Consider the following 19,813-nt stretch of genomic DNA (forward strand, 5'->3'; position numbering starts at 1 on the left):
CTCTGGGGAAGTGGAGTTCCAGGACATATTTTATCATTTTTGGAGTCATGATTTATTATCCCTTCACATAGTATATGTGATAGCAACAAGTCCTAAAGGACAATGGTAAAACTGAACCTTATTGGCAGAGACTTTGGAAAATATTTTAATGATGTGAATGACTGACCACTTATATAGGATAAATATATTTTAAGGAAAGGAACCAATCATTGCAGTAACTCTAAACCAGGAATGTGTTTGGAGGATTGCAAGACCAGTGATCCCAGGAATGTGCAAAGGTGAAAGCAATAGCAGGGGTTTGGTAATTTAGGCACAGACATAAAACTAAAGTATAAGTCAGATATACTGATATAGAGACTGGGAAATATTTGCTAAAATAACATGAAATTATCCATGGGAAATCTGTTCATTAGTGGTCCAAGTAATTTATAATTTACATAGAAAGTTAACAGCAGTCAACAAATTAGAAACATTTGCAGGGCATATTTCTTTCTTCATATGTTTGGGAGCTAAGCATGACAAAATATTAAAACTTGGGCCAAAAAGTGGTTTCTCCTTTGAAAAATTGTCACTATAGCAGATAAAATATTTTCTTTTTAAATTTTTTAAATATTTATTCATTTATTTTCCTTTTTGTTGCCCTTGTTGTTTAACATTGTTGTGGTAATTGATGTTTTTGTTGTTGGATAGGACAGAGAGAAGTGGAGAGAGGAGGGGAAGACAGAGAGAGGGAGAGAAAGATAGACACCTGCAGACCTGCTTCACCGCCTGTGAAGAGACTTCCCTGCAGGTGGGAAGCTGGGGGCTCGAACCAGGATCCTTAGGGTCCTTGCACTTTGTGCCATGTGCGCTTAACCCACTGCACCACCACCAGACTCCCGATAAAATATTTTCAACAAGATGTTAAAGTGACTTGTTGAACAATGAAAACCTGAAACCCTATTCAAGAGTTACAATTTCATATACATAAAAAACATCCAGTCAGGGTGGGGTAGATAGCATAATGGTTATGCAAAGAGACTCTCATGCCTGAGGCTCCAAAGTCCCAGGTTTAAACCCCCACACTACCATAAGCCAGGGCTGAGCAGTGCTCTGGTGTTTCTCTCTGTGTCTTTCTCTCTCTTGAAAATAAAGTACACTCTTAACTAAAAAAAAAAAAAATCCAGTAATAAATTCAATTTTACATTATTCGTGTGTGTACTTGTGTCTAGTCAAACTTTATTATCTTTTGTCTCAAGAAATTAGAGGCTCATTCATCTTCTGTATTAATTATACATCCACTAATTAAGTCTTTCATTATAAGTACTTGGGATTCATGGGACTGGGTGGTGATGCATTCCATTGAACTCACATGTTACCATACTCAAGCCCCACTTGCAGAGGGAGAGTGTCACAAGTGGTGAAAAGGTGATGCAGGTTTTTCTCTTTCTGAATCTCTATCTTCCTCTCCACTCTCAATTTTTCTCTGTCCTATGAAATAAAATAAATAAAAAGAAAGAAAGAAAAAGTGGCTCCCTGGAGTGATAGACTCTGCATGCAGACACAGAGCCCCAGTGATAATCCAATTGGCTGTAAAGAATTAAAAAACAAAGTTGACATATAATTAAATGTAGTCAGGATGAATTCTGAGTCTAAAGTGTTAGTTTAGTTGAGTAGAAAGTACTAGATTATAGTTCATTTGATAGTACTTTCATTATATCTAAAATAAAATGGTTCTAAAATTAAAAAAAAAAAGAATTAAAAAACAAAAAAGGTAATATTCTCCTACAGAACCCTTAGAACAAGTTCAAGTGTGGCCAATAATTATTTTACTCTTGTGTTCTTTAGTTTATAACATATCTCAAAATAAATTATAATAAAATTTATTAATGCATGCTATAAATTATACACATTAAACTTAAACAGATTTTCTTTACCAAAGATTGAAATAGTTAACATTTTAAAAATGGCCATGCAATCCAGATCCATATACTGATTATATGCAATCTCTGTTGAAGTCAAACCAAATCTCTTTAGTGGAATAGAATTAAAGCTGCAAAAGTTTTGGAACCAGAAAATATCTTGTATCATCAAATTAATCCTGAGAAAAATAAAGAACAAGAATGGAGGCATCAGGTTTCTTAACATAAAATTATATTACAAGGTACTATAATAAAAATGCTTGGTTCTTGAACAAAAATAGCCACACAGATCAGTGGAAGAAAAACTGAAGTACAGAAATAGTCCTTAACAACTATGGATAATTTATTTTTGATGTGTTTCAAAGCATTGATTGGAGAAAGCAGAGTCTCTTTCAATAAATGATCTTGGAATAATTGTATTGAAACCTGCAACAAAATGAAACAAGACCACCACATATTACTTACTATTCAAAGAAGTCAATTCCAAATGTAGGGAGGGAGGGAGGGAGACAGAGAGAGAAAGAGAGAAGAGAGAGAGATAGAGAGAGGATGAAGAGAGAAACAGATGCAAATGGGTGTGTCACAACCCAGCTCCTACACAAATACTTTCTAACATAAATACTTTCTAACATATCTAGATGTGTACACACACACACACACACACACACACACACACACACACACACACCTCCATTTAGATGAATTAGTTTCAGCTTGACAAAGAACCACAAGTTAAGGTGGGAATGGTCTCAGTTGAAGAAGATAGATGATTCCAGCTTCAAGAAAAGAGAGGGGACTCCCATGATGGAAGGATTGTGTTCCCCCAACACATAGAAAACACATTAAGGGAGTCAGGCATAAGTGCAACAGGTTAAGCGCAGGTGGCACAAAGGGCAAGGACAGGTATAAGGATCCTGGTTCAAGCCCCAGGCTCCCCACTTGCAGGGGAGCCGCTTCACAGACTGTGAAGCAGATATGCAAGTGTCTATCTTTCGCTCCCCCTCTCTGTCTTCCACTCCTGTCTCCAATCCAACAATGATGACATCTCTAATAACATAAATAACTACAACTATAAAACAACAAGGGCAACAAAAGGGAATAAATAAATAAATATTAAAAAAGAAACACTAGTATTTCTGAAGAGAATCCTAAATGTGCATAATATAAGAAACTTTCATTTTTCCTGGTAGTTAAATTAATGGTGAAATTTCTCTTCAGTATGAAGTGTTTTGAATGGGTTTTAGTCAAAATAATTCATATGACAGTGGCATTTCTTGGGAAAGCTTGTTATGACCATCTTGGGGAGACTTATTGTGTAATGGCATGTAGAAGTTAAGATATTTTCCCCATAATAGGTGTCTGCAAGACATTCACTCTCCATGTTTATGTCCTTTTCCACCATTATACATCAACAGTAATTATTAAGGAGAAATGAGAGATTGTAGCTACATATCAACAACTATATTGTAAACTGTTAAACTCTCAAATAAAATAGAAAAATAAAGAGGTGAAGATATTCAGAATACAATCGTAGAATAAATCCTTCAAGAAACTCTTTAAAGAATGTCTTCTTTCAGGTTGACACACAGATAACTACATACTAGTTTAAGAACCACTACACTAAAGGATCTCTTGAATCACTTCACATTTTATAATTTTGACATCACTTGTAGGTTATTGTGTTACAGAATATATACCTAAATTCATTTTAACACATACATTGAAGGGCATCTACTTTGCAAATGTAGAATTTCTACCAATATTTGGTATTTACATCACATAAAACCTCTATAAATAATCATATACCCCAAATCAGCCACTGTTCTTCTTATGCATAGCTGATTGAAAACTAAACTTGAAAATTGAGTTTCAGTTTCCTTGTAAGTAGATTCAGAACAAATCAGCTATGTTTCATGCCTCTTTCCTGCTGATAAATTGAATTGACTTGAGCAGAAAAAATTCAAATGTAACATGAGAAGGCTATAGGAAGCGAGGAGAAAGGCATGATAATTACCATAGAGACATTATATCGACCCTGCTATTAGCTTTCCATGCCATTAGCAAAACTGAGAAACAAGCTCATTAGAGTAAATACAGATTTATTTGTATGTGTTACAATTATATTGTTCTAGTTTAGAAAAGATTCATGACACAATGACATGGATTCTATGTAGAACACTTTAAGTAATTAGTTCTAGCACTGGCACACTATTTTCAGTAACAGAGAACACACAAATTTCACCAGATGGCAAACTGATGGGGTCTATGACTGTATGGTGACACATCTAGCTTTCCCTCCTAAATCTTTAGAAAAGTATGAAGACTCTTTCACAACCACTATAATTTATTTATTTAAAAAAGGAGACATTGACAAAACCGTAGGATACGAGGGGTACAACTCCACAAAATTCCCACCACCAGATCTATACCAGAGTATGGACCCAAGGTCATTGTGGGATGCAGAAGGTGGAAAGTCTGGCTTCTGTAATTGTTTCCCCACTGAAAATGGGCATTGACTGGTCAATCCATACTCCCAGTCTGCCTCTCTCTTTCCCTAGTAGAGTGGGGCTCTGTGGAAGCTGACCTCCAGGACACATTGGTGGGGTCCTCTGTCCAAGGTAGTTTGGTAGGCATCATGCTAGCATCCGGAACCTGGTGGCTGAAAAGAGAGTTAACATACAAAGCCAAACAAATTTTTGAACAATTATGGACCTAAAGGCTGGGATAGTGCAGATGAAGTGTTGGGGGGTACTCACTGCAGACTCTTGTGTACTTTTGCTTTCAGGTATATATTTTGCCCTAGTTTATGGATACATGTGAACATATGCTCTATCTCATGGGACCTGGTCTATATCTAGGTTTTGGGACTTTGTTAGGAAGTGAACCACCTGGAATGGAATTAGAGAATACTATGAAAGGAAAGGTCTCACCCGAGTAATGAAGCTGAAGGGTTGTCATTACACACCTGAAGTCTCTGGACACAGTCTGAAGTGAAGCATGCTGAGGTGGCACTCGTTGCATTGATTAGGTTGTGATCGGCGAATGCAATATTATTTGATATGAATTGAGAGAAGCATGCAAGAAAGTGCGCCCCACCCTATGGTTCCAGGACTGGGGGAAATATAGACTCTATAATGGAAATGTGGGGTTCCTGCTGTCTTAGGGCTCAGGAAGACATTAGATAGTTATTGTTATCATGACGTTATTTGGTAATTGGGTTAACTTTGAAAAGTCCCTTTGTTAGTTTTCACTGTATAATACCCAACATCTTATATATAGCTCTGCTAAACCCCTATAATTAAAGAGTGGCATTGAGGAGAAAAGTGATTACTGACTTCCCGTGTCAAATATGGATGCTGATTGTCAATAATGCATGTAGAATAATGACTACCTAAATTTCCCGTGTTCTGAATGCATTTTAGGAAGTTGTTGTAATTTCTCTTTTTTCTTTTTGCTTTTTTGTTTGCCATGAGGTTTATCACTGGGGTGCAGTGTCTGTACTATAACTCTACAGTGCCCAGATACCATTGTTTATGTTTTTTATTTCTGTGTGTTTGTTTGTTTTCTTTGATAAGACAGAGAGAAACTGAGATGAGGGAATATAGGAGAGAGAAAGAGAGAGAGAGAGAGAGAGAGAGAGAGAGAGAGAGAGAGAGAGATGGAGCTGTTTCACCTTTTGTGAAGCATCCTCTCACCCTGATGTTGGGAAGTGGAGGAGAGCTGTGTAGGGGGGATGGAACCCTGATTCATGGTTCAGTTACTGAGGAATGTAAATTGGTCCAGCCTCTGTGGAGAGCAGTCTGGAAAACTCTCAGAAGGCTAGACATGGACCTTCCATATGACCCAATAATTCCTCTCCTGGGATTATACCCCAAGGACTCCATAACAGCCAACCAAAAAGAGGTGTGTACTCCTATGTTCATAGCAGCACAATTCATAATAGCTAAAACCTGGAAGCAACCCAGGTGCCCAACACCAGATTAGTGGCTGAGAAAGCTGTGGTATATATACACAATGGAATACTATACAGCTATCAAGAACAATGAACCCACCTTCTCTGACCCATCTTGGACAGAGCTAGAAGGAATTATGTTAAGTGAACTAAGTCAGAAAGATAAAGATGAGTATGGGATGATCCCACTCATCAACAGAAGCTGACTAAGAAGATCTGAAAGGGAAACTAAAAGCAGAACCTGATCAAATTGTAAGTAGGGCACCAAAGTAAAAACCCAGTGGTGAGGGGTAGACATGTAGCTTTCTGGGCCAGTGGGGGGTGGGAGTGGGCGGGAGGGATGGGTCACAGTCCTTTGGTGGTGGGAATGGTGTGTATGTACACTCCTAGCAAAATGTAGACATATAAATCAGTAGTTAATTAATATGAGAGGGGGAAATCAATTGTATGTCTCAAAGTTTCTCAAAAGACAAACTGAATCTTTTTAATATATAGGCTATGTATTTGATATGCGGACTCTCTCAAAAGCCTAGACCAAGTAGATTAGAAGCTTCCAATAGCACAGCTATATACAAGATACTGTGTACTGTCCAGCAAACCATAACAAAGGGACTTTTCAAAGTTAACCCAATTAACAAATAATGTGATGATAATTTTAACTATTGATTGTCTTTTTGAACTCTACTCTTGTTTCTTAAGTTCCACCTATGAGTGAGATCATCCAGTACTCATCCTTCTCTATTTGGTTTAAATTCACTTAATATATTTTCTGAAAGGCTTCATCCAAGATGAGGCAAAACACATGACTCCATACATTTTACCAGTTGCATAATATTTTGTTGCGTATATATACCACACTTTTCTTAGCCAGTCATCTGTCATTGGACATTTGAGTTCCTTAAAATTTGGGCTATTACAAATTGTGTTGTTGTGAACACAGGGATACACAAATAGTCTTTAACATAACCATAATGTTATTTTCCCTGTCTACCAGAACAATGTTTCAAAAGTCATTTTCTAAAAAGGAAATAATTTCAGATAAATGTTAATTTTGTGAATAATGAGAATTTTATGGAATAAGTGTATTGATGAACATGCTAAGATTACATGTGAAAGATAATGACTGACATTAACTGATGGTGTGGTTACAAACAATGATTTCTTAGGTCTTAACTGCATTCAGTACATTTCTTCTGAAATGCATATTGGTTATCCTGTTAATTGTAACATTGTTTCTATTCTTTTATATCATTCAGAAACACTAGAAGAAATTGTATTACCTGTCCTTTTGTCCCTCAGTAACCTATATTATAATGCATATCATAGGGCTTCCTTAAGATAATGTGATGATTTTAATTGCCATTACTTTTACAAAAAAAGATGATTAATTTTCTCTTTTAAAAATAGAAGAAATGCATTTCTTAAAATAGGTGCTTCTGTGATAATGCTTTAAACCAAGTCCAGGAAATTTGGTAGTTGTTTGTTCAAGTGTTAGAACATCATTCTATTTTTTTAACTTCTATTTTTAATTTATTTAAGAAAGGAGACATTAACAAAACCATAGAATAAGAGGGGTACAATTCTGCACAATTCCCATAACCCGATCTCCACATCCCACACCCTCCCCTGATAGCCTTGCCATTCTCTATCTCTCTGGGAGTATGGATCCAGGGTCATTGTGGGTTGCAAAAGGTGGAAGGTCTGGCTTCTGCAATTGCTTCCCCACTGAACATGGGCGTTGACTGGTCGATCTATACTCCCAGTCTGTCTCTCTGTTTCCCTAGTAGGGTGGGGCTCTGAAGAAGTGGCGTGCCAGTACACACTGATAGGGTCGTCTGTCCAGGGAAGTCTGGTCAGCATCCGGAACCTGGTGGCTGAAAAGAGAGTTAACATACAAAGCCAAACAAATTGTTGAACAATCATGGACCTAAAGACTGTAATAGTGCAAATGAAGTGTTGGGGGTATTCCCTGCATGCTCTTGTGGACTTCTGCTTTCAGGTATGTATTTTTCCCCTAGTTTATGGGCACGGGTGAACCTATGCTCTATCTCAGGGGACCTGGACTATATCTAGGTTTGGGGACTTTATTGGGGAGTGGAACACCTGGAATGGAATTAGAGAGTACCATGAAAGGAAAGGTTTCACTTAAATATCTTATTACTCACTTATCTAATGTTATTTCTTCCATAAGATTATTTATTCAATGAAGAAAACCATCATGTTGGTCTTATACATAGTATATCCTGTGTACCTACGACAGTGCCCAGCACATAGAATACAAAATGAAATAGATATTATGATAGGACTATACTGTCAGTGGTAATATATCAGATATAATGTATTATAGTAGTACTACAGCAGGCATATATACATACACTCGATAAGTTAATCCATTTTAATGAGGTACAAAACAAACAGAGTGGTATGAAGAGGTATGAAAAATCATGATCGTGAGACAGACCATATATAAGGACATTAACATATGTTTGGCATGAAAGGGTAGGCTATAGTACTATGTATAACTGGAAAAAGCCCTCCTGTGAAATTTCAGTATGGATGTGTGTTAAAGATTTTCGAGAATACTGATCAGTCTTGGTCTGAGGAAACGTTAATTTCAGAGATTTTTTAAAAAATAAGATGATTTATTCTAATACCTAGACAATTTAAATGGACTGATGTGTAATGTGGATATCATTATTTTGGTTATATAGTATTTTATTAGTAGTAAAAATAGTATGGTTTTAACAATGATAATTACAGCTTCTGGCACACAGCAGGCACCAAATGTAATTTTCAAGTGAATTAATGACTTGTCACTTTTATATTGACTGTTTCTGGGATGTCTTCAGCAAACAAACAAAGGACTCTCCCAGATGCACAATAATTAGGACAGCGGCATAGATTCTGAGGAGTCACAAATATAATGTATTATGACTCTTATCAAAGAGATGGGTATCATTTCAGTGTTCACAAAATTGATCTCACTGACAGAACAACAACAACAACAACAACAACAAAAACATTTATACTAGGTCATAGCTCCAGTTTCACAATGACCAAAACCAAAAAGAGATGTTGGGTGTTTACTTTAGGAAGAATTTCACAAAGGAGTAGTAATTAGAAGAATGATTGTGGTCTGTGGGTCAAGTAGATGTCTTCATTAGAGAATTGGTTGTTGATGAAATCTTTGGTACAACTTGGATTGAACTGGAGGGAATCATGTTGTGCAAAATAAATCAGAAATACAGGAGAAATACTTTTGTTCTCACTCAAATATGGGGGCTAAGAAAAAAAGGCAAGGAAAAAACATGGTGAATAAATTAATCTACTGCAGTAGACACAGGAGCTCAGAAGGGGGAAGGGAGAAGGTCCCAAGTGATACTGGAGATCTAAGTCCCTGTGGTGGATTAGTATGATGACTTGGTGGAAGTTGATATGTACTCTGAGGGAAATATGGATAAAGCAAACTTGTTTTTTCATTGTTTTATAGTTATTTATTGGATAGAAACAGCCAGAAATCAAGAGGGTAGGGGAGATAGAGAGGAAGAGAGACACATGTAGCCTTGCTTCAACACTTGCAAAGCTTTCCCCTTGCAGGTGGAGACCAGGAACTTGAACTTGGGTCCTTGCTCATGGTAACAACTGTGCTCAACCAGGTGTGCCATCACTCAGTCCCTAAAAATAATCTTGTAAGTCAATATTTCCTCAATAAAGTGATACTGAAGTTTTAAGAAAAAATAGAAAAGAGATAAAATTGTTCAGATCCTTTGCCCATTTTTTTAAATTGACACCAGGGTTATCACTAGGGATTAGAACTATGAATCCATCATTCCAGACCAGTATTTTCCCTTTATTTATTTATTTTTATTTTCTTTCTTCCTATTTTATTGGATAGGATAGAGAGACGTTGAAAGAGGAGAGAGAGATACAGAGGGAAAGAGAAAAATAGACACTCGCTGACCTGCTTTACTGCTCATGAAGTGTTTCCCCTATAGGTGGGAAACTGGAGCCCAAATTCAAGGCCTTAGGCATGATACTATGTGCACTTAATCTGGGGATCCGCCATCTGGCCCGCCCATCTTTTGCCCACCTGAACAATATAAACATTGCTTTTTGATGGTTGATGTATTTAAGTTCTCTGTAAAAATTTCATATAAATCCCCTATCAGATAGTGTGCAAATAATCTTCTTTTCGCAATTTAGCTGTCTTTTTATCTTCTAGCAATTCATTTTGATGTGTGGAAGCTTTTTAATCTGAGGTAGTCTTATTTTATTTGCTCTAATTTTGGGGGCTCTTAGATTTGAGTTTATGAATGCATCTTTGATGTTAGGCTCTCACAATGCTTTAGTCTATGTACTTGATGGTTCCAAGTCTTGAATTGATCTTGGTGCATGGTGGTTGTCTGTGGTCATGTTTTATTCTTCTGCATATGACCATGAAGTTTTCCTAATACTATTTTTAAGGAAGTGTTCTTTTCCTCATTGAATGGCTTGGGAGCCTTTGGCATGTATTATAATGCATGTATTTCCATATATGTATTTTTTATTTTGATACTTTCTTTTCTGTTCCATTGGTTTAAGTGCTTATAAATGTTCCAATACTACATTGTTTTATTTACCATTAGGTTATAATATAGCTGTAAGTCAAGGAGCACAACTACTCCATTTATTTGTGATTCCATAGAAATCTTAGAATGACTTGATGTATTACCTTGAAGAATAAATTAGGAATTTTAATAGAAATGCCACTAAATTTATTAATTGTTTTAGGTAAAATAACCTTATTAACAATGTTTATCATTCCTATTCTTTAACTGGGAATACTCTTATATTCTTTGTATATATTTCTCTAGATTTTGGTACTGTCCTATAGTTTTTCTTGGAGAAGCCTTTCAACTCTTGTTAGATTTGCTTTGAGGCATCTTTTTCAGTTCAATTGTATGTATACCTATTTTAAGGAAGATAAACCAGCCAGCCTTTATGATCAACCCAACACACATTTCTTCTTTTTTTCATTTTTGAGTTATATTTATTTGTTGAATAGAGACAGCCAGAAATCAAAAGGGACAGGGGAAATAGAGAGGGAGAGAGTCAGAGAGACACTTGCAGCACTACGTCACCACTCATGAAGTTTTTCCCTCTGAAGGTGGGGACCAAGGACTCAATCCCAGGTCCTTGTGCATTGTAATGTGCACTTAACCACATGTACCACCAGCCACCCCCCAAGACACATTTCTTTAATATATATTTTATTTATTTATTCCCTTTTGTTGCCCTTGTTGTTTTATTGTTGTAGTTATTATTGTTGTTATTGATGTCGTTGTTGTTGGAGAGAAATGGAGAGAGGAGGGGAAGACAGAGAGGGAGAGAGAAAGATAGACACCTGCAGACCTGCTTCATCGTCTGTGAAGTGACTTCTCTGATGGTGGGGAGCAGGGGGCTTGAACCAGTATCCTTACACTGGTCTTTGCGCTTTGAGCCATGTGCGCTTAACCCACTGCGCCACCGCCACAATCCCCACGACATATATTTCTATCTTATCCTACACAACAATGCATAATAGTTAGGAAAAGAGAATTTCATGCCTGAGGCTCTCAAGTCCCAGGTTCAATCCCCCACACCACCATAAGCCAGAGCTGAGCAGTGCTCTGATAAAAACAAAAACCAAATTTAAAAAGAAAGAAAAGAAAAGAAAAGAAAACAGGAGCTGGTTGGCACCAAACGTGTAGTTTTTATTTATTTATATGACAAAGACAGAATGAAATTGAGATGGAAGAGGGGTATACATAGGGTAACAAAAAGAGAGACACCTCCAGCAGTATTTCACTGACTGTGAAGCTTCATTGCAACAGGTGTAGGGGTCTGACTGCTTGATTCTGTGTGCTTGTACATTGTAGCATGTGCACTCAACTGGGTACATCAGCACTCTACCCCTACAGACTATTTATTTTTAAATCTCTATTAATTAGCATGTGGTCAGTGAATGACTTCTTAGACCTACTATGTATTCTAGAACTCTTTCCCAATAAAAGTTATCATTCTACCTGTGTGCAGAACTCAGAAAACTACTGGTAGAGAGCAACCTCATCAGACAAATTTTAAATTGTGTTATAAACAAAGCAGCTGACAACCCTTCCACAAATAAATGTATTTTAAAATGACTAATTTATGTTTTTAGATTACTGGATTTTTAATTGTGACGAATGTAACAAGGGATGGTTTGGGAGAAAGGATAATCCCTGAGAATTCCTGAATCATGTCTTGAAGATGATTGGTCATCTTTGCTATTTTCACAAATGTCAATTCTTTAAGATAAACGGTAAAATCAGGGCCAGGCTGTGGTATGCCTTGCTGAGTGCACCTGTTAAAATGCACAAGGATTTGGGTTCAAGCCTGGTCCCCACCTGCAAGGCGAAAGTTTAATGTGTAGTAGAGCAGTTTTGCAAGCTTCTCTTTCTCTCTCCCCCTCTCTATCTCCACCCTTTTAATTTTTCTCTTTCTCTATTCAATAAACAGTAAATAAAATTAGTAATTTTTGAAAAGAATAAATAAAGTAAATTGCAAATTAATGTAAAATATTTTCCAAATGCACTATTTCATTTCTAAAATAGATTCCATTCACTCATAAGTCACGATTGCATCATAATTGAACACAATCAGTATTTATAACATTGAGGATTCCTGCAAAATCCACCAAGAATAATGACCTTGAATCATGTTAAGGTCAACAATGTAAAGAAAAACAATTACAATCTTGAGATACTATTCAACCACTTTGGGATAATTTTCAACAATTATATTTGACGTACCATTAGGTCTTAGAGTAACCTTCAACTAACAACAACAACAACAAAAGAAAAAATATCAGTAGTAGTAGTAAAATAATAAAGACATTTGATTCCCCAAGCAGTGTAGATAATTGGGGTTTTACAGTGCATTAACATAAATGTTAGATAATCATTTCCCCATCTGTTCTCTTGCTTTAGAACCCACTGAAAAAGTCTTTGTAATAGCTCTTAAAAATGTTCCTAGAATTTTACCTATTTCAGTGACTCTTATCTAAATGCCTTTGTTGACATAGTTCTGTTAAATGATAATACTGTGTGCCAAGTATCTTTATCACTTCAACTGCTGTACATTTTCCATTTTTTTGCAAATTCATTTTCCTTTCATTATTTCAAATGGACTACAGGAAAAAAATGCTTTTCTTTTTTAATATTTATTTTATTTATTTATTCCCTTTTGTTGCCCTTGTTGTTTTATTGTTGTAGTTATTATTATTGTTATAAAACATGCTTTTCTTATTGAAGTATCACTGTATTAAACATTGTGTATATTTCATTGAAAATTAACATCTAAAACTCTCTTGTCTTGATTTTTTATTTTATCAATTTACAATGTGAATTAAAATACTGGTACTTTAATATTACTGATAAAAAATCAGTATAAGTAAGTCTTCTGTATATATTAAATAATGATATTCAACATATTTTCAAATTAAGGTACATTTTATTTTATAGGCAAAGCCTTTGAACTGTGGATCTGTCAAAGATATATGACTTATGAATCAGCAGCAATATTAGTTGCCTCATAAATAAAAGACATTTCATTTTTATTTTCTATTGTATATTGGGAACCATTTTTACCTTGTAATGTAAAAAAATCAAGAAACATATTATTTGAGTGACTTATATATTATTGTTATTATTTTTAAAACTTAAGCAGAATTTTAGAAGTAAAGCCCTGTAGAATGAAAATTGTTGTGTTCTATATAACAATAGCCTATTCAGTCATGGCATGTTTTCTTTCTTTTTTGTTTTTTTTCTTTTGTGTGTGTGTGGGGTGTTAAGCTTGAATTTTTTTTCTTCTTTATAAGAGCAGACAGAAACTGAGAAAGAAGGAAGATATATAGAGTAAGAAAGAAAGAGAGACATCTGCACCAGTACTTACTGGGTAGCAGGGCCTGAATGAAAGGCCTTGTGCAGAGAAATATGTGTGCTCAACCAGATGCACAACCGCTGGGCTTCCTGATTTTCTTTTTCTTATATATAAAAACCATGACCTTATAATAGATACTTAAGCTTTTGATTTAAATGTGTTTTTTTATAGTTTTACAGTATTTCAGTAATTTAAATGACTTTTTATCTTCGCTTGACTCTGTTGAAGAGATATACAAACTTTTTCTATATAAAACATATTATTATCTATTTATTTATTGTAAACATGGTTATTGCTGGAACTGAGTGCTGGCACTATAAGTCCACCACTCCTGGCAGCCATTTTTGTTCTTTTTATTTTATTTAATAGAACAGAGAGAATTTGAGAGAGGAGAGGGAGATATAAGTGAGAGAGACAAAGGGGCACCTGTAGCACTGTTTACTGTTTGAGAAGTTTCCGCCCTTAAGGTGGGGAGCTGGGGCTTGATCCTGGGTCATTACACATAGTAATATGCCCACTCAACCATATGCGCTACTGCCCTGCCCCCAAATAGATTATTTCTTTTTTTAATATTTATTTATCTTACCTTTCTGTTGCCCTTGTTGTTTTATTGTTGTAGTTATTATTGTTGTTCTTGATGTTGTCATTGTAGGATAGGACAGAAAGAAATGGAGAGAGGAGGGGAAAACAGAGAGGGGTAGAAAAAGATAAACACCTGCAGACCTGCTTCACCGCTTGTGAAGTGACTCCCCTACAGGTGGAGAGCCAGGGGCTCCAACCAGGATTCTTATGCAGGTCCTTGCACTTTGCGCCACCTGCACTTCACCCACTGGGCTGCCGCCCAATTCCCCAAAATGGATTATTTAAACAAACTATTTTGAAGGATAACATTATATTGTCTACATAGCGTTATACTAATAATGAAAATTACAGTAATCATCTACCTTTTGAATTTACACCATTATGGGGCATTTTTGAAAACTAGAAATGATTAGAAAGCTCAGTTTTAGGGGGCATGTGGTGGCACATTTGCTAAAGCATACATGCTATAAAGATGAATTTCATCTATACTATCATCATTATTAACCAAAGAATATTTCATATAGCATTTTCCAGCTCAGTATTTTAATTACTTAAATTAAATGTCACATTTCTTTTGCAACATGACATTCATATAAATCATAAAAATAGGAAAGAAAAAAGTTTTCAACATTTATTATGTTTTATTATCCTATCTCTGGTTTAGCATTGTTTTACACAACCATCAGATTTCAAGAAATTTTTTATACTCACACTTGTGCAGGCAGGTTGTCACATCCCTCACTAAAGTTCTATACCTCCCAACCTATCCTCTCCCTTCCTATACTTTAAAATAAAGACCGATTATTTGAAAATGCTAACAGATAAAGCAGATTATTAAGGCATACCTCCTCATCTAGTAGAGTTCATGGGAAAGCAGTATAGTATAGATGATTCATGAACATCTAAATTTGGACTTGGATGTTAATCGTTACATTCACAACAGTGAGTAATTAACATGTGGGATGATTTTATCCATTGCCTCTCAAAATAGTGATGCAATAATATTCCCTACATTTCAGATTTACTATGGAAGTTGTATTAAATTTTAAGTAAGAATTACACATTCCTTTTGATCAGATTTCCCTCCTTTCTTTTCTTCCTCTTACCCCCTCTTCTATAATAGGATGAGGGAAGTAGATATGATAAAAAAGGGAAAATGTGGCACCTTATTCCACAATCTTGTTGACCATTATTAAATCACTAATAATAAAAAAGAAGTTGAAAACTAGGAAAACACAAAGCAGAACTTGGACTGGGTTTAGTGGATTGTGTCAAAGTAGAAGACTCTGGGATGGGGGGAGGGTTCATGTCCTGGAACATAGTGGCAGAGGAGGACCTAGAGGGAAGTGAATTGTTATGTGGAAAACTAAGAAATGTTGCACATGTACAAACTACAATATTTTACTGTTGACTGTAAAACATTAACCTTCCTGCAATACAGAAAAAAGGGGAGGGTTATCAGAACTACCTTTTCCCAAGAAGGATATTTATCAGATCTTCATGGATTATGAACATATAAATATACTATGGATGACATTCCAGATGGAAGGAGCACTGTGAAAAGAGTTATGATTCAAACTTTGCTCAGAAATTTAGTGTGGATTCTGTAGATTCAACTAAAATATCATTTAAGGATAAAAAAAATTCTGTGTATTTTAGATGAGAGATTTACTCAATCATTCTCATTTTCCAGTTAATCAAAGAACATGAATTCCAGAGAGCAAAACCAATTGCATAAAGCAAAGGATTATTTTTACAGCCATGCATTCACTTTATGGAAGAAAGTGTCTCAACACTTGTCAGAAACTAGAGTGAAGGGAATGATCAGTCATATTTTTCCATCAATTCCTTTTGGAAAATTATATGAGGTATCATCAGTTTCTGATGTCATTTTTGTGCCCTCAAATAGACTAGAATAAAGACCATGTACTATGTCTAAGTATCATAGCTAAAGTGGAATTTAACTACATTCCACCTCTATTCTACCCTTCAGAACAATAAAATGGATTATATGGTTGAAATAACTATTTCACGTGACCTGAGGCTATGCCAAAATTATGGAGGTTGTTCCAAAAGATTTATTCTGGGTGATCATAAGATTCATTTGTTCCTGAAACATGCCAAATAATGAAACTAAATCAATTTATCTCACCAGAAACTAAAGTCAACTCCAAATGGATCAAGGACTTGGACAATAGACCAGAAACTATCAGATACATAGAGGAAAATATTCATGGAATACTTTCCCATCTAAACCCCAAGTGCATCTTTGATGAAACAAACCCAATAGCAAGGAAAACTAAAACAAAAGCAAATCAACAGGACTAAATCAAATTGAAAAGCTTCTGTGCAGCAAAAGACATCATTACCCAAACGAAGAGATCCATCACAGAATGGCAGAAGATCTTTACATGCCGTACATCAGACAAGAGACCAATAATTAAAATATATAAAGAGCTCTCAAACTCAACAAGAAAACAAGTGACTCCATCCAAAAATAGGACAAGGATATGAACAGAATGTTCACCTTAGAAGAGATCTGAAAGACCAACAAACATTTGAAAATTTGCCTCAGGTCACTAATTGTCAGAGAAATGCAAATAAAGATAACAATGAGATACCACCTCACCCTTGTGAGAATGTCATATAAAAAATGACAGCAGTACTAAATGCTGGAGAGGTTTTGGGGACAAAGTCACCCTCCTGCACTGCTGGTGGTAATGTAAATTTGTCCAACCTCTGTGAAGAGCAGTCTGGAGAACCCTCACAAAGATAGAAATGGATTTGCATTTTATAAATAAAAATTTTTAAAAATAAAGAAATGGATGAATCTTTAATTCCTGTCCTAAGGATATATCCTAAGGACTCCATAACAGCCAACCAAAAAGATATGTGTACACCTATGTTCATAGCAGCACAATTCATAATAGCCAAAACCTGGAAACAGCTCAAGAACCCAGTGACAGATGAATGGCTGAGAATGTTGTGATATATACACAATGGAATACTACTCACTACTAAGAATAATTAACCTAATTTTTCTGACTCATCTTGGATGGAGCTAGAAGGAATCATGTTAGGTAAAATAAGTCAGAAAGACAAAGACTAGTATAGAATTATCCCATTCATAAACAGAAGTGAAGAAAGAACAGAAAGAGAAACTTAAAGCAGAATTTGAGTTTGGAATATTTCAACAAAGTGAAAATTTCTCGGTCCAGGAGGGTGAGGGTAGATTTTCAGTTTCACTGTGGGGGATGGGGGGACACAATCTTTGGTGGTGGAATGATGCTAATATACATTGCTATTATCTTATAGTCTTACAAATCACTATTTAATCAATGTGAGAGGGGAAATAATAGACTGTCTCAAACTTTTTGATGTATGAACTACAGCTCTGAGCAGATATTCCTTCAACCTTTGAACTTAGAGTTCAATTTGGTAACCAGATTGAATTTTAAGAGAGGGCTTAAATTGTTAATACATTTCTTTTTTTTAATTTTTTTAGTTATCTTTATTTATTTATTGGATAGAGACTGCCAGAAATCGAAAGGGAAGGGGGGGATAGAAAGGAAAAGAGACAGAGAGACACCTGGGGCACTTCTTCACCACTTGTGAAGCTTTCCTCCTGCAGGTGGGGACCAGGGACTCAAACATGGGTCCTCTTGCATTGTAACATGTGTGCTCAACCAGGTACATAACCACCTAGCCCCTAACACATTTCTAATAATGTATTTATCTTTGAAATATTAGATCACCAGTAATCTTAGACAAGGGATAACAGAAGCAACTGTTTGTGTCACTTTATAAGGTACAGCTATATGCAAATAGCATAAAAGGACATAAATTATGGTGAGGTCTTCTATGATACAGCAAATATTGACAATGGGGTTTTCAAGGTTAACCCAATTGCCAAATAATTTGATTATGACAATAACTATCTATTGCCTTTTAAACCCTAATACAATAGGATCCTTCCTCATTTTCTATAAAACCCATATTTCTCCCATTTCTGGAATCTCTAGGGTGGGGTTTGCTTTCCTGTATGCTTCTCCCAATTCATACCAATTGATACTGCATCTGCTGATCCCAACCCAGTGGATGCAGCCAGTACCACCTCGGCATGGTTCACTTTGGACTGTGTCCAGAGACATCAGGCATGGAATGTCAACTCTTCAGTTTCATTACTTTAGTGAGACAGTTCCTAGCTCATAGGACTCCTTAATCCAATTTTGGGTAGTGTGCTCCTAACAAAGCCTCAGAACCTAGATATAGACTAGGGCCTATGGGATATCTATAAGTTAGGGGAAAATAGATACCTTACAACAAAAGTGCACAATAGTTTGCAGTGACTCGGTTAAGTGCAGCAAGCATGTAGATAGGCTTAAATAAGACACCCTAAAGTACCTAATCAAATAGTTTCTACTTAGACCTAGATACCTTCTTCACCTACTTCCTATTTCACTCCCATCAGTCACCCCAAGGCTAAATTTGTCAGGCAAATTAAGGTATACAAAACCTGGATAAGGGCAAGAGACCGACATACTATAATGATGGATCTTTTGGTTACTTTCAGGCCACCTCATTATCTGGAGTCTTAGTCAGGGAATCTTGGTATTCCCACACAGATATAATTGACCAGAGCTCCAGTGGCGCAATCGGTTAGCGCGCGGTACTTATACAGATATAATTGGCCTAGTCCTCTAATAGATCCTTCTCGTCATGTCACTGGTCATTTCCATCAGGAACAACGTAGTGTACATCTTTGTGGGTCCCAGTAGAGCCTTAGACCTTATTAATATCAACAATGGTAGGGACTGCCCCATTCTCTGAAGGAAGGTTGGGCAACATACTCTACCACTCTAGGAATATGGGTCCTGAAATTAGAGCAGCCTAGAATGTTCCTAGCAATGACTACAAAATGTGAGTTCAGACCCATAGGGATGCAGAGGTTACACAGGCCCCTGCTATAATTGTGGCCCTCAGATCAAATCGGTGAGGTTTACAGTTACATTATTTGTATACTATTCTCATATTTGGGAGCTTCTCTGCTCCCTGATGCAGCTTTTAAGTCCTAATTCCAACTCCTACACCATACCTTTGGTCCGCCTGTATGTTAACTGTTGGGCTCAGCCAAAAATTAGTAAAGACATGTGGCCCTTGGAATATACCTAAAATAGACCTGCTAGCTTTTTCCAAAATAGAGACTCCAAATCTCATCTGCTATATTTTTCTTGCCTACCTTTAGATTCCTGATTATTTGAAAATTTTTTCTGATTTATATTTTAATGCTTTCCCAGCCACCAAGTTGCAGATGCTGCCATGACACCAACTTGACTTCCCTGGGCAGACAGCCACACCACTATGTCCTGGAAACCCACCTCTCCAGATCCCTGTCCCATTAGGGAAAGATAGGGACAGGCTCAGAGCATGGCTTGACCTG

The sequence above is a fragment of the Erinaceus europaeus genome, chromosome X (genome assembly GCF_950295315.1).
Source record: "Erinaceus europaeus chromosome X, mEriEur2.1, whole genome shotgun sequence".
NCBI classification, from domain to species: Eukaryota; Metazoa; Chordata; class Mammalia; order Eulipotyphla; family Erinaceidae; genus Erinaceus; species Erinaceus europaeus.